This window comes from Heterodontus francisci, chromosome 37 (assembly GCF_036365525.1).
Source record: "Heterodontus francisci isolate sHetFra1 chromosome 37, sHetFra1.hap1, whole genome shotgun sequence".
Taxonomy (NCBI): domain Eukaryota; kingdom Metazoa; phylum Chordata; class Chondrichthyes; order Heterodontiformes; family Heterodontidae; genus Heterodontus; species Heterodontus francisci.
In genome coordinates, this window is record NC_090407.1 from 5,994,686 (window position 1) to 6,020,440 (window position 25,755).

General features: G+C 41.4%; 1 protein-coding gene across 2 annotated transcripts in view; it reads right to left on the bottom strand.

Moving 5' to 3' along the window:
* Positions 1-13,793: 13,793 nt before the first annotated feature.
* Positions 13,794-25,755, bottom strand: part of cenps (centromere protein S) — a 45,031-nt gene continuing 33,069 nt past the window's right edge. The window contains exon 6 of one of the 2 annotated variants that reach the window (XR_010969615.1): positions 13,794-13,857. The gene's annotated coding sequence lies outside the window, so the exon portion shown is untranslated. Of the gene's footprint in view, positions 13,858-20,465; positions 20,666-25,755 lie in introns of those variants that run through there. The other variant, XR_010969614.1, reaches the window with a different exon arrangement.

The following is a 25,755-nucleotide window of genomic DNA, read 5'->3' on the forward strand; positions in this document are numbered from 1 at the left end:
AGGTTGTCATCTTCATCTGAATTTTCATTTATATCAACCCACATAGGGTTGGCACAGTGACGCAGTGGTTAGCACCGCAGCCTCAACGCTCCAGTGACCCAGGTTCAGTTCTGGGTACTGCCTGTGCAGAGTTTGCAAGTTCTCCCTGTGACCGTTTGGGTTTCCGCCGGTTGCTCCAGTTTCCTCCCACAGCCAAAGACTTGCAGGTAAATTGCCCCTAGTGTAGGTAGGTGGTAGGAGAATTGAGGGAAGGTGAGGATGTGGTAGGGAATATGGGGTTAATGTTTCTTTTGGGCCTCCTTATCTCGAGAGACAATGGATACGCGCCTGGAGGTGGTCAGTGGTTTGTGAAGCAGCGCCTGGAGTGGCTATAAAGGCCAATTCTGGAGTGACAGGCTCTTCCACAGGTGCTGCAGAGAAATTTGTTTGTTGGGGCTGTTGCACAGTTGGCTCTCCCCTTGCGCCTCTGTCTTTTTTCCTGCCAACTACTAAGTCTCTTCGACTCGCCACAATTTAGCCCTGTCTTTATGGCTGCCCGCCAGCTCTGGCGAATGCTGGCAACTGACTCCCACGACTTGTGATCAATGTCACACGATTTCATGTCGCGTTTGCAGACGTCTTTATAACGGAGACATGGACGGCCGGTGGGTCTGATACCAGTGGCGAGCTCGCTGTACAATGTGTCTTTGGGGATCCTGCCATCTTCTATGCGGCTCACATGGCCAAGCCATCTCAAGCGCCGCTGACTCAGTAGTGTGTATAAGCTGGGGGTGTTGGCCGCTTCAAGGACTTCTGTGTTGGAGATATCGTCCTGCCACCTGATGCCAAGTATTCTCCGAAGGCAGCGAAGATGGAATGAATTGAGACGTCGCTCTTGGCTGGCATACGTTGTCCAGGCCTCGCTGCCGTAGAGCAAGGTACTAAGGACACAGGCCTGATACACTCGGACTTTTGTGTTCCGTGTCAGTGCGCCATTTTCCCACACTCTCTTGGCCAGTCTGGACATAGCAGTGGAAGCCTTACCCATGCGCTTGTTGATTTCTGCATCTAGAGACAGGTTACTGGTGATAGTTGAGCCTAGGTAGGTGAACTCTTGAACCACTTCCAGAGCGTGGTCGCCAATATTGATGGATGGAGCATTTCTGACATCCTGCCCCATGATGTTCGTTTTCTTGAGGCTGATGGTTAGGCCAAATTCATTGCAGGCAGACGCAAACGTGTCGAGACTCTGCAGGCATTCTTCAGTGTGAGATGTTAAAGCAGCATCGTCAGCAAAGAGGAGTTCTCTGATGAGGACTTTCCGTACTTTGGACTTCGCTCTTAGACGGGCAAGGTTGAACAACCTGCCCCCTGATCTTGTGTGGAGGAAAATTCCTTCTTCAGAGGATTTGAACGCATGTGAAAGCAGCAGGGAGAAGAAAATCCCAAAAAGTGTGGGTGCGAGAACACAGCCCTGTTTCACACCACTCAGGATAGGAAAGGGCTCTGATGAGGAGCCACCATGTTGAATTGTGCCTTTCATATTGTCATGGAATGAGGTGATGATACTTAGTAGCTTTGGTGGACATCCGATCTTTTCTAGTAGTCTGAAGAGACCACGTCTGCTGACGAGGTCAAAGGCTTTGGTGAGATCAATGAAAGCAATGTAGAGGGGCATCTGTTGTTCACGGCATTTCTCCTGTATCTGACGAAGGGAGAACAGCATGTCAATAGTCGATCTCTCTGCACGAAAGCCACACTGTGCCTCAGGATAGACGCGCTCGGCCAGCTTCTGGAGCCTGTTCAGAGCGACTCGAGCAAAGACTTTCCCCACTATGCTGAGCAGGGAGATTCCACGGTAGTTGTTGCAATCACCGCGGTCACCTTTGTTTTTATAGAGGGTGATGATGTTGGCATCGCGCATGTCCTGGGGTACTGCTCCCTCGTCCCAGCACAGGCATAGCAGTTCATGTAGTGCTGAGAGTATAGCAGGCTTGGCACTCTTGATTATTTCAGGGGTAATGCTGTCCTTCCCAGGGGCTTTTCCGCTGGCTAGGGAATCAATGGCATCACTGAGTTCCGATTTGGTTGGCTGTATGTCCAGCTCATCCATGACTGGTAGAGGCTGGGCTGCATTGAGGGCAGTCTCAGTGACAGCATTCTCCCTGGAGTACATTTCTAGGTAGTGCTCAACCCAGCGGTCCATCTGTTTGCGTTGGTCAGTGATTATGTCCCCCGATTTAGATTTGAGGGGGGTGATCTTCTCGATGGTTGGCCCAAGAGCTCTCTTCATGCCATCATACATTCCTCTGATGTTTCCGGTGTCTGAGGCCAGCTGAATATGGCTGCATAGGTGTTGCCACTAGTCGTTTGCGCAACGCCTAGCTGTTCTTTGTGCAGTACTTCTGGCTGCTTTAAGTGCTGCGGATGTTAAATCGCTGGGGGCTTTCTTGTAGTTCAAAAGTGCAATGCGCTTAGCGGCTATGACAGGTTCCAGCTCTTCATTATGAGATTGAAACCAGTCTGCATTTCTCTTCGCACTTTTGCCGTAGGTGGTCAAAGCTGACTCATAGATGGCGTCTCTGATGTGGGCCCACTTGGTCTCAGCATCCCCTGTGGGAGTGTTTTGAAGGGCTGTTACAAGTGAATTTAGAAATTTTTGTAACAGCTGTGTGTGAGAAATTCTGCTCGTGTTGATGCGCGGGTGGCCCTTCTGCTTGGAATGATGCAACTTCTTTGGTCTGAGTCTAACCTTGCTGCACACCAGGGAGTGGTCGGTGTCGCAGTCCGCACTGTGGAAGCTGCGTGTGATTTGAACACTGTTTAAGGCGGCTCGCCTTGTGACAATGAGGTCTAGCTGGTGCCAACGACGTGATCTTGGGTGCCTCCATGAAACCTGGTGACAGGGTTTAGTGTGAAAGAACGAGTTGGTGATGCAGAGGTTATGATAGGTACACAACTCAAGCAGTCTCTGCCCGTTCTCATTCATCCTTCCAACGCCATAGCGCCCAAGGCAGGAGGGCCATGAGTCATGGTCGGCCCCAACCCTGGCATTAAAGTCCCCCAGCAGGAATAGGTGTTCGGTGTTGGGGATGCTGCTAATGATGTTATGGAGTTGTTCATAGAACTGGTCTTTAGCTTCAGGTGCGGAGCAGAGTGTTGGAGCATAGATGCTGAGTAGGTGTACTGGACCAGAGGTGGTGAGCAGTCGGATGGACAGTATGCGTTCCGAGCCATTTGAGGGAGGCTCTATCATGCTGAGCAAGGAGTTTCTGATGGCGAAGCCCACTCCATGCTGTCTTGGTTCTTCAGGATCCCTGCCCTGCCAGAAGAAGGTGTAGTCTTGCTCTGCTAGAGAGCCACTCGCGGGGAGGCGAGTCTCCTGAAGTGCTGCAATGTCCACATTGAATCTACTGAGCTCGTTGTTAATGATGGCGGTCTTCCGAGAATCGTTGATTTGTGTAAGGTCTTCCGACAGGCCAGGACACATAGTTCTGACGTTCCAGCTTGCAAAGCGAAGGGCTGGTACCTTCTTTCCTTTTTTCATGTTGTTTGGTGCGGTGTATCAGTCCACCTTTCGGGCAATGACCCTGAGCTCCAAGCACCCATTGAAGCAGGCAGACTGTGGCGGGACAGAACCTTATTGACCGGGGGCTGCCCGGTTTGAGGCGGGCGGTAGCTGTCCAGTGAGGTGCAATGACCTCTCCCACCGACAAAGGCAACCCGTGGCGCCCAGTTTCTACGCCAATTTATCTGGACTTATAACCCGTAACTGCTGCCTTCCGTGTTGTTTTAGTCGCTGTGAGGCAACTATGGAGTGACCTCTCCATGGCGCATGCCTGGGCAAATTTATGGAGGTTGAGAGTTGCCCAGTCGTCAAAACCCCCCTCTCGGCCTTTCTGGTGGGGTCCAAAGGAGTGCAGGACACGACGTTTGGCACCAGTATGGCTGCAGGAACTGCCGGAAACATGCCAAAGGTGACACATGACCGCCTACGGGGTTCCGCTCCGGATTTTCTGTTAGGGTTTACTCCCTTAGCCTTGGTCTCTCCCGAGACGCCCACAAGGCAGTGGGGTTGTTGGGGCCCCTACACAGGTGTAGGATGGTGCCGGTGGGAGGAGGGGATGCAAGGGGGAGGGGTAGAGGGAGGGGGTGGGGGGGGGGTGCAGGGGAAGGGGGTGCGGGGTGAAGATGGTGCGAGGGGGGGGCGGGCTGGGACGGGGTTGTGAGGGGGTGAGCTGAGAGGGTGGAGCAGGGAAGGGGATGGGGGTGGGGGGGGTAAAGGGGGGGGGAGGGGGGGTGGAATCTGGTGCAGGTAATAAGCCATTTCCTCAGTGCCCACCATCGACGTCCGGAAAGCTCATCCACGTCCTTCGGGAGGTGAAGCATCATTTGGCAGACTTAGAGGTGATTACATTTGCTAAGGGTTTTTTTTTTTTGCAGTGGTTTAAATAAAGGCATGCAGCATTGCCGACAGTGCGCTGCAGATGCTCTCCGAGCCATCTCCCGCGGGCGCTTTGAAGTTACGGCCGGGGGGGCCGTTCGTGGATGTTTTGGGTGTTCGGGTTAATGTAGGATTAGTATAAATGGATGGTTGTTGGTCGGCATAGACTCGGTGGGCTGAAGGGCCTGTTTCCGTGCTGTATCTCTCTATGACTCTATGACACATCTCAGTCGAGATGTGCCAGTGAATTACTCCTGAGGTCTAGTTCTGGAGAAGGTTTTGAGTCATGACCTTCTGACTTTTAAGATGAGAATATTGTGTAATGTTCATGTATGGCCTAGTTATGATTGAAGTCATGGCTGAGAAAGAGTCAATGGGTCTCGTCCCAGTTTACAATCCAATTGAAGTTTGAACACTTCTAAAGCTGTATTCCCCATCTTGGAAAATGCTTCCAGGCATTTTATCAAGTACCCCCATCCTTGTATCCTGCCTCATTTTAAGTAATAAAATTTTGCAGTTTTAAACACAATTAATTTCTTCTTTAACTATCTTCTCACTAGACTGTTTTAACCTTTCCTCACAGTTCTTGAAACCATTTTCTCTGCAATCTCTCCAGTGCACTTATATCTCTTTTTGTAATGTGGTGACTGGAACTGTACATGTTTTTTGTATGGTTTAGCCTCCGTGTAATCCGAAGAGAATTGTATTCAACTGTTCCGATTATATATCCCACCATTTTGTTGGTTTTTAGTTCATATTTGTTGATGGGCCTTTGTTCTTTTGAGAGAGCTGAAGTGGTGATTGCTGACATTCAGCTGTCTTAGACCGAGTGCATGAATTAACTGGACACCATATTTGCTTCAATAGTTGGAATATAAACTGTCATTTTTACCTTTTCTATATTCCCATCTTAATTATTTTCAATCCCTAAGTCAGATTGATTGGGCCCATATTTCACCATGTATTACTGTTATCAGAATATAGAAGAGGAGTACCCTAGGTAAAATTTGGAGGTGGGAGGGTGTTAAAAATCCAGCAGATCATCTGTTTATTCTTGATCAAATTTTATTAGCTGAATTACTCTATAGATCAGCAGCTGACTTGGAGTAACAGAATGCCAAGACTGCTGATTGATTGTAAACCTCTAACGTCATGGATGCTGCACCATCGCCAATGAAACCTGGACCACCACGTACACTGAGGCCCAAGAACAGAAGATGCAAGACCTGCTCTTCCTGATTGTGGGGAAATGATCCTCTCACAGGAAGTGTGAGAGAAAAGAAGTGCTTTCAAAGCTGAAATTGTTATAACCCTAAATAAAATAGTCATTTGGTAGTACAGAACTTGAGTATTGCTGAAAATAGAGACATTTTGTCAAAGCGTTTTGTCTTGCACTCATCAGGACAATTTGCAAGAATACCAATCTAAGGGAAACAACAAATTTATACTGTATGAGAAGAAAGTGCTAATTGGTTGGCAAGCGGACTCTGGTTGGTAGCAGCAATACCACTGCAATCATCTGCTGCAATCAACTGCCTGTGACAGAATCCATTCCCCTTCCCATTCCCATTCCCCAAGTTTGAAGGCAATGGCTCAGCCTGGAGTACAATTCCATAGATACTGCTCTCCCCACAACCCCCACCCCCCCCCCCCCCCCATATCACATCCAAACAGCCATTCTTCATCTGTGAGCTGAGATAATGTTGGTAGATTATTTGCACAGGGAGGGAATCATAGCTGAACTTGATCCTGTCTTTATCCAATGTCTACACACACTTTCCAGCAGAGGAAATTGGATAGGGATCACCAGCTGGCAATTCAGCTGAGTTTTCCCTGTGATTCTGGCCCAGGGACACTTGGGCCAATTGCAGTGTCCCCACTGTTGTCCTAATTGAGATCAGTTAACTCAACACTGACTGGATCAAGCCCGAGACCTTCCTGGTTTACCTAGCTTAGCATCAAACTAGAGCACTAAATTATATGGGGAGCTGTTAAACCCATCTTCATTCTGTTCACACTTTTGACCACTGTGAATCAAAGTAGAGATTCCCTATACCTTTGTTCTGTTTTCTCCAACAACCCAATTAATGCAGCAATCTTCCTTTTCCCAAGAATATATTTCTTTCCTTGATTTAAATCAGTTTTTTGGATTGTATCCCTCATTTGCCTGTGCAATGATCAGACTCATAAAACAGAGCAGTGGTAAGAAGCCAAACACTTTACGCAAATTATTCAGACCAAAGAAAATAATTGCCAATGGTAGGGAGTCAACTTATTAAAGATGACTGAAAGTGATTAAAAATTGCATCGGCCTAACTCAATAGATGACGAAAGCCTATTGGTAAAATTTGGGTTGGGTGTTGTGATTGCACTCAATTTATTGAGTACGCTCACTGGAAGGCTCAGTACATCAATTTATTGAGTACGCTCACTGGAAGGCTCAGTACATCAATTTATTGAGTACGCTCACTGGAAGGCTCAGTACATCAATTTATTGAGTACGCTCACTGGAAGGCTCAGTACATCAATTTATTGAGTACGCTCACTGGAAGGCTCAGTACATCAATTTATTGAGTACGCTCACTGGAAGGCTCAGTACATCAATTTATTGAGTACGCTCACTGGAAGGCTCAGTACATCAATTTATTGAGTACGCTCACTGGAAGGCTCAGTACATCAATTTATTGAGTACGCTGACTGGAAGGCTCAGTACATCAATTTATTGAGTACGCTCACTGGAAGGCTCAGTACATCAATTTATTGAGTACGCTCACTGGAAGGCTCAGTACATCAATTTATTGAGTACGCTCACTGGAAGGCTCAGTACATCAATTTATTGAGTACGCTCACTGGAAGGCTCAGTACATCAATTTATTGAGTACGCTCACTGGAAGGCTCAGTACATCAATTTATTGAGTACGCTCACTGGAAGGCTCAGTACATCAATTTATTGAGTACGCTCACTGGAAGGCTCAGTACATCAATTTATTGAGTACGCTCACTGGAAGGCTCAGTACATCAATTTATTGAGTACGCTGACTGGAAGGCTCAGTACATCAATTTATTGAGTACGCTCACTGGAAGGCTCAGTACATCAATTTATTGAGTACGCTCACTGGAAGGCTCAGTACATCAATTTATTGAGTACGCTCACTGGAAGGCTCAGTACATCAATTTATTGAGTACGCTCACTGGAAGGCTCAGTACATCAATTTATTGAGTACGCTGACTGGAAGGCTCAGTACATCAATTTATTGAGTACGCTCACTGGAAGGCTCAGTACATCAATTTATTGAGTACGCTCACTGGAAGGCTCAGTACATCAATTTATTGAGTACGCTCACTGGAAGGCTCAGTACATCAATTTATTGAGTACGCTCACTGGAAGGCTCAGTACATCAATTTATTGAGTACACTCACTGGAAGGCTCAGTACATCAATTTATTGAGTACGCTCACTGGAAGGCTCAGTACATCAATTTATTGAGTACACTCACTGGAAGGCTCAGTACATCAATTTACAGATGATAGTTTATCACAAGAGTCACCAGAGCTTGAAGGGTTATCTATTGAAGGGTTATTAGCAGAAACTTTCCAAGAGAGGAAATTGAAATTATTCATAATCAAGGATTTTGTATTCCATTTAAATTTGTTAAGGTTAATAGCTGCTCTTAAAAGCTTCTTAATAAGCACAAAATGCAGCTGCAAGACTAACCACTATTTTAAAGACCAACCACATTTAATTACTTTTAAATTAAATCTAATTAATAAAAAGTAGATGAACATTCATAATAGCCATTTCCTTCAGAATGGAAATTATTTCCTATTATTGTAATAAAAAATAAAACACTCAAAACATTTTCTGTGATGCTGATCTTTTTAGAAATAGATTCACCTACAAAATGTGAAGCATCAACTATAATTACAAGACCGCAACTGTTATGTTGTTTTAATAAGTTATTAGAAACTGTCTAACAAGTTAAATTTAGAGCTGTAGAAGTTGCTACACAGAGTGATTTAACATTTTAACATTAATTAGATTTGCAGATGCAAATTTGGAAATGTTCTAGAAAAATTCTACTTAAGGTTATTAGCAGTTTCCCTAAACTTTTTTTCACATCTTCTCATAAAGATGACGACCTCCATTGAGGTATGGTTCCTTGTTGCAGTAGGATATGGGGATGTAAATTAAACCTCATAAAAAAAATTAGGACTGATGTCCAGATGTTTTTCACACAAAGAGTGAACAACACATGAAATGAGCTTCAGGGTAGAGTAGTCGAGGCTTGAAATTTGTTAAAATCTCCCAGGTCCCATGCTACTGAGATCAGGATGCTTTGTCAATATCAGTTAAATATCAGCCCCTGCCCATACAACTGCCGTCCAAGTTAAATTCAGGTCTTAATGACTCAACACAATTAAACTACAGGAAATAAAGAACTGATCATAACTCATCACAATTAGCAATTTAAAATGACAATTAACAGTAATTTTGCAACTTAACCTTCAAATACATATACATATCTAGTCAAGCAGGCAGGTTAGAAATTTGCCCTTCAAGGAGGATATGTACTGGACACCAGTTGTACTATTTGCACATGCCCAGTGTCCATTTCTTAAACACACTGTGGAGAAGATCTCTACAGCAAACAAGAGGATTCTTTAGAGTTGTGTCTACTCTCTAGAATGGCTCTCAATGGCTCAGCCTTAACTTTGCTCAAATTTATTACTGAACTCTGCAAGCTCATTTTTCTGTCATTTCTTTTGAGTAGAAAATCATCAGTTTCTTTTTGAACCTGGTTCACACAGCTGGTGGGTTTGTATGCTTTCAGCTTCCAAGGAGAACATTTCCTAGGATTTGCTAACTAGATTTTTTAATTGGAATGTGACGAAGATAATTTTCTTCTGTGCATGTATGAAATTTCAAAGATTGTCCTTTAAATGAGATTGTCCTTTCTGTTTCTTGTACTAAGTACTTTGTCAGTACGATTTAACAACCTTATGGTAAGGTAGCTGTATAACAATTGTTTATAGGGTGAGGGTATTTCATCACTATATATTCGGTGTTGTCTTTAAATCAGTTGCAACACTAGAAATCCAGAGTCAATCTTCCCTCCACTAAACATTCCCATCCTGCACATCCTAAAACTGCAGCTTCTTGGTTTGAAATTTATGTATGTTCTGCAACTACAAATCGTGCAGAAGATCAACTGAGAAAATTGGACCTTGTTTAGAATTTCAGGGCCAGCAAAATGAAACAATTATATGGTTGCAGTCTCAAGGCTTCGTGGCAATACATCAAAAGATGTCAGGTTTATTGGAGAGTTGTTGAAAAGCACGCGATGCGTGATCATTGGGGCACTCACTCTCTGATGCAGTTTCACTAAAATTGCCATTTTGTGTTTACAATTTATAAATGTTTCATATTGATTTTTTCCCATTCAGACATATTTTTAAATTAACGTTTAGGAACAAATGTTGTAGACAGAGTAGAAAGGGTCCAGTTTCTAACCTGTCATTGTGTGGACTGAAAATAAAGCTGTCAAATGGGGAAGTCATGCGTTTATTTGATTGCTAACAAATTCAATTTCGGTATCTCATTGATGCTATTACAAAGATGCACACTTTCTGCTTAAACAGACTCATTGTGTGAGACTCAGGCCGAAATTTCTATCATTGTTGAAGGTCGATTACCTGGGATTTGCCTGTTTACTGCAACAGCAACCTTCAAATCCTGAGTATGTGACTGGACGGTCTAATAATAACTTAGTCATTTTTGTGCTAAAGGAATATGAATTATTCAATAATTTGAATGAAGCAATGAAACCGGCAAAATTGGAATTTAGTGCTAAGATACCGAATTATTGGAAATTTGAATTAAGCAACTGTGGCTGTTGAAATTTCTTGAAATGCATCAATCACATTATTTAAGTAGCTTCACTTCCACCCACATAGCTACAAAAATATGTATCTTACTAAATCATATTAATGTATCGGTTGATTGTTTCTTTCTATTCTTCAGTTATTCTACTTGTCAAACTGAAATTTCAATATATGAGCTTGCAGCCTGCTGATTATAAGCAATATAATGGTGGATATTTTTAAAGACGTGACTAAATAGAATATGTACCTGTGTGTGTGGTTCTTAATCCAAAAAGGCACTTTAAACTGTTCCTTTGAACATCAGATTATATTGAGAAGGTAGTGTAACATTGTGTACCATGGCAAACCAGAAAAAGGAAAGTCAACATTTTGGGTATGGACCCTTCCTCAAGATGTTACAGATGAACAACATTTAAAGAGGAACAGAACAAAGGGAGAGGAGAAAGAAGGAAAAACACAATGACTCCATCACATTGTAAGGTGAAGACACAGAGACTCCTGGGCCTTTTGGAACCTGCTCTGCTGTGGTAGTTTTTCATGTTTTGCGACCTAACCCCCACTTAGCTATCTCCCATCAGTTACTAGCACACTCTCTGTGTCTTGTACATATCTTTTACTTTATTTCTCTCATTATTCCTCCGCTTGTCACATGGAAAAATCAATTCTGCCATTTAACCATCTCCTAAGCACTTCACAGGCCATTCCATCTCTTTTCCAGTGTGTGTGGTCATTGTGTTCATCACCAACACCCACTTCCCCTTAATCTGTTCCTCTGTAGTATCTTCCAGTTCTGAGGAAGGCTCCATACCCAAAATGCTGACTTGTCTTCACTCCACAGAAGCTGCCTGATCTGCTGAGTGTTTTCTGATTTTATTTCCGATTTCCAGCAGCTGTGGTATTTTACTTTCGTCAAGACAAAGGAGACTCAACCAATAGTGAAAAACTTAAGAGTAGAGAACTTCAATGTTCTGAGGATGGCAGACGGCAAGAAAATCGTTCACATTGCACTGGAACAGGGGTAGTCCATTCAGCCCATGTCTATTCCTCCATTCAATTAGATTGCGGCTGATCTGTATCTTAACTCCAACTTGTTTCCATATCCCTTGCCCAACAAAAAATCTATCAATTTCAGTTTTGAAATTTTCAATTGGTTTCCAACCTCAACAGCATTTTGCAGAAAAGAGTTCCAGATTTTCACTATCCTTTGTGTCAAGTGCTTTCCAATGTCACACATGAACAGCCTGGCTCTAATTTTAAGATTATAACCCCTTGTTCTGGATTCCCCCCACCAGAGGAAAGCTTCTCTCTATCTACCCTATCAAATTCTGTTTTTTATTCATTTCATGGGATGTGGGCATCGCTGGCAAGGTCAGCATTTGTTGCCCATCCCTAATTGCCCTTGAGAAGGTGGTGGTGAGCTGCCTTCTTGAACCGTTGCAGTCCATGTGAGGTAGGTATACCCACAGTACTGTTAGGAAGGGAGTTCCAGGATTTTGATCCAGCGACAGTGAAAGAACAGCGATATAGTTCCAAGTCAGGATGGTGTGTGACTTGGAGGGAAATTTGCAGATGGTGGTGTTCCCATGTGTCTGCTGCCCTTGTGCTTCTAGGTGGAAGAGGTCATGGGTTTGGAAGGTGCTGTCGAAGGAGGTGTGTTGTGTTGCAGCAGTCCATCTTGTAGATGGTACACACTGCTGCCAATGTGCATCGGTAGTGGAGAAAGTGAATGTATCAGGTGGTGAATGGGGTGTCAATCAAGCGGGCTGCTTTGTCCTGGATAGTGTTGAGCTTCTTGAATGTTTTTGGAGCCACACTCATCCAGGTAAATGGAGAGTATTTCATCACACTCGTGACTTGTGCCTTGTAGATGGTGGACAGGCTTTGGGAAATCAAGAGGTGGGTTACTTGCCACAGAATACCCAGCCACTGACCTGCTCTTATAGCCACAGTATTTATGTGGCTGCTCCAGTTGAGTTTCCGGTCAATGGTAACCCGCAGGATGATATTGGGGGGGTTCAGAAATGGTAATGTTGTTGAATGTCAAGGAGAAAAGGTTAGATTCTCTCTTGTTGGGAATGGTCATTGCCTGGCACTTGTGTGGCGCAAATCTTACTTGCCACTTATCAGCCCAAGCCTGAATGTTGTCCAAGTCTCCATGCATACGGACACGGACTGCTTCAGTATCTGAGGATTGCGAATGGTACAGAACATTGCACAATCATCAGCAAACATCCCTACTTCTGAGCTTATGATGAGGTCACTGATGAAGCAGCTGAAGATGGTTGGGCCTAGGACACTCCCCTGAGGAATTCCTGCAGCGATGCCCTATAATCATCTTAAATGGATCATTTAGATTACCCTTGAATCTTCTAGTCAAAGGAATACAAGCCGAGTCTATGCAATCTGTTGCCATAAATTTAACTCTTTTTGGTTTGGTTTGTCTGTTGATGCAACAAACTGTGTCAGCTCTGAAAAATTGAAAGCAAGAGCTCAAATATTTGGTATGAAATGAATCATTAAAAAATAAAGATGAAAAAAAAAGATGATGGAGGGTTTGATAGTGACCAGTTCAGCTGGAGCTGCAGATAAAAGACAGTCTTTGATAGAAAAGAATAATAGTACTTAATATGCAAGTGTAAATGTACGTTTTTATTGATAGCATTACTCACAAGATAATTATAGATAGGTATATATACACTCTATGTGCATAGACTGCCCAAAACAGTTAACACCATTACAATATGCTCATTATCACAATCAAGACAAAATGTCACTGTCAACATATATAGGCTTTAACTCAGAAAATATCCCAAACTGTTGTTGGCAGAATGTCACAGTTGCTTTCAGACTCCTGACTTGCTGTGCTAGGGACAGGATGAGATGGGTTCTAATCCTTCATGTAGATCTCAGAAGCATTAGTGGGGAGTGGGGGGTCAGGGAACAGAGAGTTTCCCTACAGGGAAGGAAGGAAAACTGGATCCCAGGACCACCCATATGGGAATAGGGCCAACAGGAGAGCAGGGAACTGAAAAAATTCTTATGCTGGAAAAACAAAAGTAACTGAAATCACATACTAAAGAGTAACCCTTCAAAAGACCTTACAAAGTTTAATCTGGACTTCCATTTGCCAAAAAACAATAATTTTATATACCCTTAAAGGTTGTCAATATGTATTTTTTGGGTTAAATTCATTGCAGCACTTTATGTAAATATTTGGGATATAGAAAAACATGATCACGGGTAGATTTTTGATAGTTTTAAAGTTAAGCCTTCATAGGAAAACAGAAGCCATTTTTCTTTCATTCCACTAGTTTAGAAAAATCCACCAAACGTTAATTAACAATGCGAAAAGGTTTTCCAAAAAAACAGTTTGCATGGGGTTTTCTGTTCTCTGCGAGGGATTCCAGCGTTAACCGACCTCTCTTCAAGCGAAGTATCTTCAACCTCTTCTGGGTTTAAAGAAGTAAAGTCATTTTCCAAGAGATTATCGTCAATCTCCAACAAACCAGCCAGCAGCTTTAAAATCAGATACTTCCTATTTTTTGTCACTTCCTTATGGATAAAGAGAAAAGAAAGTTTTCATTTTTTCATGCACCACAAGATGGCAGTACAGTGAACATCAATGCAAGCTCGAGGAGCAGCATCTGATCTTTCGATTAGGCACTCTACAGCTTTGCGGACTCAACATTGAGTTCAATATCTTCAGAGCATGATTAGCCTTTTTTAAAAATATTTTTTGATTACATTTTTTAACCATATGCCTAGTTTTCATGTGGACAGAGCTGCTCATTTTCGGCCTTTAACACTCTTTCTGGACTAATGCTTTGTCTTTCACCTAAGCATTAACACCCTCTTTGTCTTTATCCCATGACAGCTTTGTTATTTAATCTCTCCTGCCCTCTGCCTTATCACACACCTTCCCTTTTGTTCTCTCCACCCACCTCCCCCCCACCCCCCACACTCCCCCTTGACTTGCTTAAAACCTAATTCTTTTCTAACCTTTGCCAGTTCTGATGAAAGGTCACAGACCTGAAATGTTAGCTCTGTTTCTCTCTCTCCACAGATTCTGTTGGACCTGCTGAGTATTTCCAGCACTTTCTGTTTTTATTTCAGATTTCCAGCATCTGCAGTATTTTGCTTTTATGACAGTACATTTGTTTGTTGACACCAAACACCAGTTGCTCACTCAAACCCATCTCCGTTGATTTAAGTGTTTTTCACACTTTATGGAAGCAGCACCATTGACCCCAGTATTGACCAGTTTTGTTACAGTTTACTCCTTGCTGCTCTCTGCATTTCTTGCCAATTTATGCTTCCCTAATCGCAAATCTTTCAGTCCCCTCAATGTATTTGTACATGCCCTGATTACAAAAAGAAATCACTGTCAATTTGTTCAGGTCCACAGGTTCTTTCAGTAATAATTTTCCACCAGTTTTTGAAAAAATCCACCAAACTTTAAATAAACAAGTTTCCAAAAGAACTGCCTGCTCTGGACTTTCTGTTTTTTTCCGAAAAATTCGAGCATCAACTGGCACACACATTATTGCCCAGCCCTGACTTACTAGGCCACTTCAGATGGCAGTCAACCAAACTGATATGGAACAGGAGTCATATATAAATACAAGACCGGTTACCTTCCTAAAAAGATATTAGTGAACCAGTTCGGTATTTTATGACAATCCAACAGCTTCATGGTCACTTTTACTGATAGCATATTTTTTGTTTCTAGATTTTGTTTTTAAACCAAATTCAAATTCTCAGACTGTCATGGTGATATTTGAACTCTCATTTTCTAGATTATCAATCCTGGCTTCTGTATTGCAAGCCCAGAAAGATAACTACTACACCACCATATCCTTTGATGATATATTATTGCTGATGTTGGAATCATTTTTTAATTAGTGATTTCATAGAATCTTACAGTAATTCATCCCATTGTGCCTGTGCCAGCTCTTTGAAAAGAACTATCCAGTTAGTTCCATCCCTGCTCTTTCCCCATAGCCCTGCAATTTTCTATTCTTCAAGTATATATCCAATTCCCTTTTGAAAGTGACTATTGAATCTGTTTCCTTGGAGAAGAGAAGATTAAGAGAAGATTTGATAGAGGTGTTCAAAATCATGAGGGGTCTGGACAGGATAGGGAGAAACTGTTCCTGTTGGTGAAAGAATCGAGAACCAGAGAGCACTGATTTAAGGTGATTGGCAAAAGAAGCAACAGCCACATGAGAAAAAATCTGTTTACACACTGAGTGGTTAGGATCTGGAATGCACAGCCTGGGAGTGTGGTGGGGACAGATTCAATCATGGCTTTCAAAAGGGTATTGGATGATTATCTGAAGAGAAAGAATTTGCAGGGCTACGTGGAAAAGGCAGGGGAGTGGGACTAGGTTAGTTGCTCTTACAGAGAGCTATCATGGACACAATGGGCCGAATGGCTCCCTTCTGTGCTGTAAACATTCAATGACCCTTTCAGGCACTGTATTCCAGATACAACTCACTGCGTAAAAAGCAATTCTCCGCATCTCCCCTAAAGCTCTTTTGCAAATTAGTTAAAACTGTGTCCTCTGGCCACCAATCCTTCTTCCATTGGAAACTGTTTCTCTTTATTTACTCCATGATTTTGACCACCCCTATTAAATATCCCTTTAACCTGCTCAGCTTTACAGAGAACAATCCCAGCATCACTCGTCTCCCTATGTAATTTCCTCAATCATTTTAATTCAATTCTCTCCTTACAGTTGTTGTTTCACCCCTCCCTCCTCGTTCAATACAGTGCTGCTTCTTCCATGCATTTAGTACTTATCTTTCACTCACCTGGTTTACCTGAAGTTTCATTCTTTCTTCCAGTGGGTCAGTGCCCTCAACACTTAGAAGGAGCAGCAGGGACATCATGCTCATTGTCATCAGCCACTTCATGTTGAAACTCAAAGCTCTCCTGAATAAAATGCTAAATGTATTGTGAACTCCTCATTCAATCTATTTTTCTGGAAGAATTTCCAGCTCTTTTATAGCACAACAGAAACAACTCTCTGACGCACAAAATTAATGATACAATCAAAGCCTAATAGTCAATGTGCATCATTAACCCAATAAAGGTCTGGAACCTCTACGTATATAAAGAGTGACAGGTTTGTGTTATTGTAAATGGAAAATATTAATTTAGGAAGAACATAACTGACTAATTATATTACACTTTTAGATTCTGTAAATTTATGGTACAAGTAGATGAAAGGTTTGTAATATTGATAGTTAAAATTGCAGTACAATTTTAATGAACCAGCCATTAAAGAGTTTTATAGCTACCGATGCAGGAATTTTCTAATCATATAGGCAAAAATATATATTTAAATGTTATAAAAGTGAAATTAGATGCTGTTCCAACAATAGACCATCCAACTGCCTACAAGCAAACTGAAATCCAAAATCAAAACCTTGTAGGTTGACCACAAATCATCATAAAGTTCTGGGGCAGGTTGTTTCTTGGAACAGCCAAAAATATTATTCTCCAAAATGTAGCTCAAAGTCTCTTATGTTGGCTGTCAGTGATTTATTCTGTATACTGCACTGAAAATGAGCTCGTCTCATTTATTTGTTCAGGTTTTCAAATTTGTTGCAGCAAATTGACACCTTGAGGTCATCCCACCATTGACTTTGGCTTCCATTTACAAACCTGCTCGAATGTCTTACAAGGGGGTTTGATGAATGGTTGAATGGGTTGCATAATTCGGCCACTTTTTGGTGGATACTTGTCTATTCAGAATATAATCTTGTCTGATTTCAGATGAGCTGCTAAACTGAGACGCTGTCTGCCCTTCGTGGTGGATACAGAATTTCAAAGAAGGGCAGAGGAGTTCTCTCCAGTGTCCTGGCCAATATTTATACCAACACTTCTGGTCATTTAACACATTGCTGAATGCAAATTGGCTGCCATGTTTCCTGCAATACAAAAGTAACTACACTTCAAAAATAACTAATTTCCTGCAAAGTGCTTTGGGGTGTATTGAGGTCATGAAAGGCGCTATATAAATGCAAGTCCTTTCTTTCCTTTCTGGTTTAACTGTGATGAACCAACATGACTGCTACACCCACCTATCCTCTCCCATCTTGCTTTTGTTCCATTTTTCGTTTAAGTAGCTTTCAAGACTTAAGTTTGAAGTAACTCCACTTCATGTGGTTCAACAAAATGTGATGAAAATGTTTAAAAATGTAATTTTTTTTCCAGAAACCTGCATTGCTTTCTATCTCAGTCAGATTGCTGTGAGAATTAAGACACTGAAAGTAGTCAGGTACTTTCCCAATATGATACAGGGAAATGGCACCATGCCTTTTAGTAGTCAACCCAAGAGCGGAACTGGAAAATGTCTGGGACCACCCTCTCAACACAGGAGGTTCATGGCCTGGAGAGACCATGAAGAGTAAACAGGAGGAATTTAAAAGATTAAAAAGCTCCTCCTAGTGTGCAGTGAAAAACAACATTAGTGAATGTAGATATTGAACAATAAATCCCACTAAATTCTAGCTTAGATTTCCAATTTGTGGAGAGTTAGTTGAACTCAGCTGGGATAGCTGAGCTTCTACAATTAGCCTCAGCATCTCTGTGGTAGGGAGAGGGAAAAATCAGGTAGAATTCCCTCGTCCAGTGGAATATTATTGCCTGTGGACAATGAGTAAGAACAGGATCAGGTTTGAGTGTAAAGCCCCCATAGTTGAATAGCCTATGACATTCAGTGCCTCGGCACATATAGGAAAAATGTGGTCACTTGATCCAAATAGCGGACAAACCAATTCCCAGGCCACTAAAACTCAGCAAAAAGAATCTTTAAAGAAAGTTGCACTTGTGTCATACATGACTTTTTTTTTCTGGAAGAACCTTAATTTTTCCATTTTTTTTACTTCTACCTAACAACTGTTCTGTGGGAACTGTTAGAATACAACACCAGGACCAAAGTAGAGGGCCAGAAGGCAGTTAGGCTGCATGAATTACAACCATCCCTTTTCTCGCTCATGTTATGAAAATACCCCAGAATATAAAGTGCACAAACTATAAGAAATGCTCAAACACAATCCGAATATGGTTCTGATTTTGTACAGGTGACTAAAATGGTGTTATTGCCTCCTATTCCTGTCTATTACACTTTCAGTTCTTGAACTGCAGATGTAAATTGACACCGATGTTCTCTGCTGCTCATAGAGGTTTTAGATTTGCATTTTGATACAAACATCATTAGCAATACATGTTGCACAGAATGGGAAGCAAAAGTGTTCTGTTCTCTAAAATATAATTAAGGATGTAATGTTCCTCTTGCTTCAGCTGCAGCAGCTCTGCTCAACATAGCAGTGAAGAAATCATTCCTGATCTGATCCAATGGAGTAAAAACAAACAGCTGACCCAATCCCGTCAGTTTCCTACCGCAGAGTCTGTTATTTTTGGAACAGAATATTTGTGTAAATTAATCTTTGTACTGTTGATATTCGGTATTTTTTTTGCTGCATAGTCTTCATCCATGTGGCAGTCACCTGTATGCTCAACTATAACATTCTTATCAACCTCCTGCATTCCATTCAAGACTTTAATTCATCCTATCTAACTTTAACTATCCAATCCCAAATCACACTTCCCTACCAATCCTGTCCCCCAGTGTATTAAATTCAAAATCCTAGTTTGCATTTACAATCCCCTCAAGGCCTTACCTCATCCAACCCAATGGGCCAACATGATCTTTTTAGCTCAAACCCCAAATTTCATTCCTGACTGAAAGAGCTTCTTTAATATTAGTGCATATTCAAAAATTATTGACAAAAGATGAAAATGCATGCAGAGCAATAATAGAATTAAGGGAAGCAACTGAAGTTAGGATCAAAGCCGTATGCTTTGAGGGAACCTTTGATGGTGAGAAATAGCAAGGCAGATTTGTTGGTACTGGTGTAGTAAACAGGCACATCTACTGACTGAACATACAAAGCAGCAAAGGGGTAGCTGAATGCAGTGCTTTCCAGGACCCCACAGCAGAAAACAAAGTTTTAAAAAGATATATCTTGGTCGGGAAATACATTGAGCTTTTATTTGACACAAGTGACAACCAGAATCAAGTAATCAAGTTTGTATTTACATATGTAGTAAAAAGTTTATAATTTTAATGAATCACTAGCCATTTTTGGTACTAATAGGAAAATAATCCACACTCTTATTTGGTCTAAATTTCACAGGCTTTTTGATTGTATTTATTAATTGAAAATAGTGCAATGTTCAGATCATCAGATGGTTTAGTGAACCAACATTGTAGCTCTGAGCCACAGACCAGAAAGCCATTTGTTTTCTGGTCTGCACTGATTTCAACCAGACCAGTATTTTTGGTATATTTGGCCTCACTATCCCGAAGCCAGGTTAAAAAAAATCAGTCAAATTTCAGCTCAAAATCATCATCCAGAAACCCTGCTGAAAAATGTGCTCTCTAAAGTCAAATAGCCCGCTGAAATTTATTGTCCAGACTCACACATAGAGAATTGCCACTAAGCAAGCTAACAGAAGCCTTTGACACAGTGAACATGTTACATGAAGAGTTGGCACTTCTGGGAAGGAGAAAAAAAATTCAAAATGTTACTTCATTCTGATAACATCTCTCTTGATTAATACAGCAAGTAACAGATTAACTATAAATGAGAGCTCTTCCTAGGTCCTGGCCAGTATTTATTCCTCATCCAACATCACCAAAACAGATCTAGCTGGTCCTTTACCTCATTTGCAGATTGCGAATATTTTCTGTGCACAAATTGGCTGCCTCATTTTCCCACTCATGACTGCACTTCACAAAGTAATTCACTGGCTGTGAAGTTCCTTGGTACATGCTAAGGTTATGAAATACACAATATAGGTGCAAATTCTTTCTCAGTAGAAACTGTGTATTAAAATGCTGGTACATGAAATATTCCTAGTGGCTGCCAGCAAACAGTGACAAAGGCACTGCTATAAATCAGTGAAGCTGTGTGGTGAAATTTACATGACTGAAAACATACTTTGAATTGTGCCTTAGGTGAACCTACTCTTGTACTGAACAACGGATGAACCACAATTACTTTCACACAAAAAAACAAGAAAATATCATGCAAAACACTTAACAGAACAATAACATAGTGGTGAGTTCCGATGAAGGGTCACTGACCTGAAACGTTAACTCTGCCTCTCTCTCCACAGATGCTGCCCGACCTGCTGAGTACTTCCAGCATTTCTTGTTTTTATTTCAGATTTCCAGCATCTGCAGTATTTTGGCTTTTATAATAACATAGTGGTTATGTTGCTGGACTAGTAAGCCAGAGGTTGGTTAATAATCGAGGAACAGGAGTTCAAATCCCACAATGGCAGCTGGGGAATTCAAATTTAGTTTATTAAATAAATCTGGAATAAAACGCTAGTATCAGTAATGGGGACCGTGAAACTATCAGATCATAAGAATCTATCTGGTTCACTCACGCCTTTTAGGGAAGGCAATCTGCTCTCCTTACCCGTTCTAGCTTATGTGTGACTCGACCCACGGCAATGTGGTTGACTCTTAACTGCCCTCGGAAATGGCCTGGCAAGCCACCCAGTTATAGCTGACAATACTGAAAATGCTGGCCCCTTTAATTTAACAGGACTCATTTCAGTGTTAGTAAAGAGCAGGTGATGCTCATTATAGTTTTGTATTTAAGGGCTGGGTTTTTGCCCAGTTGGGGAGTTGCCTCTGGACAGAGTTAGTCCAGATGAGTGGGAACTGATATTGGGACTGAACTATGAATTGCCAATATAACAGCTGTGGATCAGAGACCATCATCGGCTTCCTCATTTTGGTGACTGGACATCTGCCTGTTTAACAATAGCCACCACTTTCTCAAAGACAATTAGGAATGGGCAATAAATGCCAGCCTTGCCAGCAATCCCCAGATCCTGTGAAGGAATTACAGGAAAAAAAAACAATTAAATAAGTACTAGATTCAGATAAAAGTTGCATTGTAAATTCATAGATTCAGATCCTAAGACCAGTCAAAATAAATGTAACAAATTTCTCGTGGATTTTCTAACCATGTCACAACCATTTGCGTGTGATCAAAGTGAAGAAAATATTTAACAGTGAATATTTAAAAGGTGGTGGGATGCTTTCAGAAGGGATCCTTTACTGTATTGTTAACTGTGTAACAGGAAGTTGCACAAAAAGAAAACCCTCTTGACAACAGGTCTCACTACATAATGGCACTAGAGCAGATTTATTTGTACTTCCCCATTTCTTCTCTTGTAATTCTTCCCCACCTAGCTTTCCAGGTCTCATCAGTGATGTTCTGCAATTAGCCGTTACCAGCAAGTAAACAACTATGCCTTAACTATGGGTTACCTCAGCTTCACTTGTGTTCACTTGTATACAGTTGTATAGCATCAGGAACTAACTGTGTGAAGAAGCAGATTTAAACCAAAGTCTTATCACTATATGGTACACATCAGCACATTTATCCACTACACTGCTGGGAACTTGCACTCACCAGTTCATTAAAACCTTAAATGAAAACTCATTAAATGCACTGAGGTAGCAGAATGACATTTGCCAAATAATTCAATTTATTTTTCCATTAGAGAATAACTTAGTTCCAAAAAATCATTTCCCAGTTGTGAAATAATTGTCCCTTCGAGCTGTAGCCATTAATAAAAACTAGAATTTTCTGTCATAGTCGAAAACCTGGTACTTCATTCTTGCCTTAAAACAGGAACATGATTTCTAATGCTGGCTGCTACCATTCAAATATATTATCTGGGTATGGTAGTGTAGTGATTATGTTGCTGGACTAGTAATCCAGAGAACAATGAGCTCAAATCCAACCTTGGCAGTTCAAGAATTCAGTTTTTAAAAATCTGAAAATAAAATAGTAACATACAGCTGTCAAGATTGTTGTAAAAAAAAAAATAGGTTCACTAATGTCTTTTAGTCCTTACCTAGTCAGGCCTATATGTGACCAATGTGGTTGACTGCCAACTGTCTCCTGAAGTGGCCTAGCAAGTCACCCAGTTGTACCAAAACACTAACAGTGGTGTAAGAAGGTCCAGCATGTTCTTGAAGAAAGTAGGGATTGGCAATAAAAGCCAGTCTCACCAGCAATGGCCACATTCCGAAAATTAATTTTAAAATTGTTCAGACGCAAGGGGATGAAATTTATAAGCGCACCGCAAAATCGCGGTGGCGTGCTCTGCTGTCGGCGGCCTTCATGCACGGATGCGCCGCTGCTGAGCCCCCTTTGTATTTCGCGCGGGGGGCTCATTTAAATGGGAGGGGGCATTTTTAAAGGGCTTCACCTCTGCAGTAACAATTGAAACTTTAAAAAGGGACATTAATTGGAAATTTGTGTGAAAAAAAAACTAAATAATAAAAAAGCTAGATTCCCCTCTCCCACCTCCCTAATGTTCGTTTGTGAGCCGATCCCACCCAAAATAAAGTTAATTCCCAACTCGAACCTTCCCCTGACCTCATTACCCCGGGGGCGGGGGCCACACCGAGGTCTCACTGCCGCCGGTAAAATACGGCGGGCCCTTGTTGGCATCAAGAGGTCATGGCTGGCCTCTCCCGAAAGAATTTTCCGGGCTCCCCCACCACGACCCCCGACGCGGAGGGCTCATAAAATTCAGCCCGATGTTAGTCCACCATTTTGACTGACAACTGTCAAAGCACACTGATATCTCTATGAAGCAGTGCTGAATTTTATTTTTAACATAGATCTTGTTCATAAAATTACTGTTTTTAAAGGCTGTGTTCCTAGACCAGTGGTTTTCAAATTTTTGTGTGTGGCACTCCTTGCAAATAACTGAGAAATTCCCAGGACCCCCTGTCCTTACTTCCAAAAGACAGTGAGAGGAATCACAAGGAAAACAGTGCTCTCATTATTATACAGCAGCAAAAGTAACAATCAGTATGTCAAAAAAAAGACAGAAAATCTAATCTTGAAGACCTCTACAGAGTCTCCAACCCCCATGAACTTCTAGTTTGAAAACTGCTGCTCTCAATGTAATGACTATTTAACACCACAAACAGCAGTTTCCCAATTCCTTTGCATATTCTGAATAGAACAATTATTGTGTTTTTAATCAACCCTTCATACATGCCAAGTATTTTTGAAGCATGTGTTAACCACAGAATCTATCACTCTCTCTGGACTAATGCTTTGTCTTTCACCACAACCATTAACACTCCATTTGCCTATGCCCTTTGACATCTCTCCTGCCCTCTGCCCTATCACACAGCTTTTGTTCTCTTCCCCACCTCCCCTCCTTCACTTCTTAAAATCTCATACATTTCTAATCTTTGCCAGTTCTGATGAAAGGTCACAGACCTAAAACGTTAACTCTGCTTCTCCACAGATGCTGCCTGACCTACTGAGTATTTTCAGCATTTTCTGTAGTCACATTTTGTTGTTCATCTTCTATTTTGCAATGTCTCATATAGTGTAGTTATCTGGAAAGGTTTGTGCCATCCTTAAGCTTGCATCCTGATGTCATCATGAAATAACATCAGTTTTAATTTATTTTGCCAGCAAACAGCTTTGAACAAAATACATCCAGACACTACTAAACTATGTTGAGGCACTAAAGCTCGTCAACTTATTCACGTGCAACTGAAATTAAAGAACACAACAAACGTACCCTGGAAGGAGCTGTACGGTGGTCACAGGATTTGTTAGCAGTACTGCAAAATGGGAAATGCAATTTGAATAATCTGGCAAATTAAAGACAAATTACTTCTTAAAAATATTTAGTGGCTGTCCTGCAGCATTGCTCAGTGTATTAGAGGATATGGTAAACATTTGTAAGATGTGACAATGAAGTTGGTAATGGTAAAACTTTTCAAAAAAAAGGTTCAAGTTTCATTGGAAGAAATGGTAAAACATGGGGTTTTTTTAGTACTAGAAATATATTTAAAGAGTGATGCATGTTATTCACAAGACTTTTCCTACATTACTAGATCTCTCCAGGGGCTTCTTTCAGTAATTTGGAGGATACATGGCTTTATAACAAGCATTATATGGTCAATGCAAGAAGTATTATTCTGGCGCTGCACTATGTTTAACTATATTTAACTCGGCTCGTCTTTTAAAACCACATAAACTAATTCCACAAACAAACACATCCTGAGATCAATTGCAAGCAAATTGCTTTGCTAAGGAGAATCTGTTTGTAGATTGGCAGCTGTCTGTATATCTCTAGCTCCGTCCCTTGGGAAGAGGGCTGATCATCAAATAAAAATGTTGAAACAGCAAGAAATAAGTCTCTTTTTTTTAAAAAAGCCTTTAATTATTCATGGCTGATCAGTTGTGATTTGTTGCTGTTTTATTAATTATATTTGAACCAGATACAAATGTGACATTGACTTTACATATGTGGCACTTCGAGCTTTGACACGCGAGCCAGGCACAACATAGTTACAACACGTCTTTTGGCACTTGTGCTCGAGTTCAAAAGGTATTTCTGGTGAATACACAGGCACAGTAAGTCTACCCAAGGAACCATTATAATATGTTTCCATTTCCCACAACAGACATTGTTGTCCCTCTGTGTCAATTAGTACTGAACTACGGGCAGTTTTGTGCTGTGAACTTATGCCCACTAGGAATTGGGTCAAGACTATCCATACTCATTTCATACGGACCTTGACAGCTGTTAGAAAACATGGAGACTGTGATCCCAGCTGATTTTGAACAAGGATTATAGTGGTGAAAGAACAGTGTTCTACTGCCTCAGTACGCTACTAAATATCCACTGAATGGAAGAATTCTATTGTAGTGTTTAAGCTCATTCATTTTTCCAGATCTGGACATTTCTGGGATATTACTCAGCAATAAAGTCATTACTAAATGCACCAGAGAAATCAGATTTACACAATGTAAAAAGAATCATGTAATTTAATATAAATTCTATCAACATCATTCCAAATCTTAATTTCTCTCAGTATATAATACAAGAAGGAGCTTTAAACAAGCCCCTTAGCTGTCAATTGCAAAGCAAATTTTTGCACCAATGAAGCAGCAGGTTTCAGCTTTTTCAAATTCCACTTGCTCATGCAGCATGCCTAGCCTGTAATGTGCATCTGCAGTAATATTTTTAACATGGCTAATATTTTACTGTCCAATTTTGCTTGCTTGATGCAACTTCACAGTATGGTTGAGATTGTTTCCCCAAAAAAAACTAGCCTTATCTTTAGTTGAGGCACTGGGCAATTGTAGTAGATTTATTTTTGTGCAGCGGGTTCCTATTTAATTTTACCCAATTAAAGTCTCTTCATCCCAGATATTGCAGTCAACGCCACTTGGGTACAGTAAAATTGAAAGCATATAGAATTTATGGAGCAAATACTGAAAAATTACAATCGTAAGCAAACCATAGGCTCTTGGGGAAAACCAGCAGCTAACTGTAACCTTTCATTAGCAAGTAACAGGAGATCT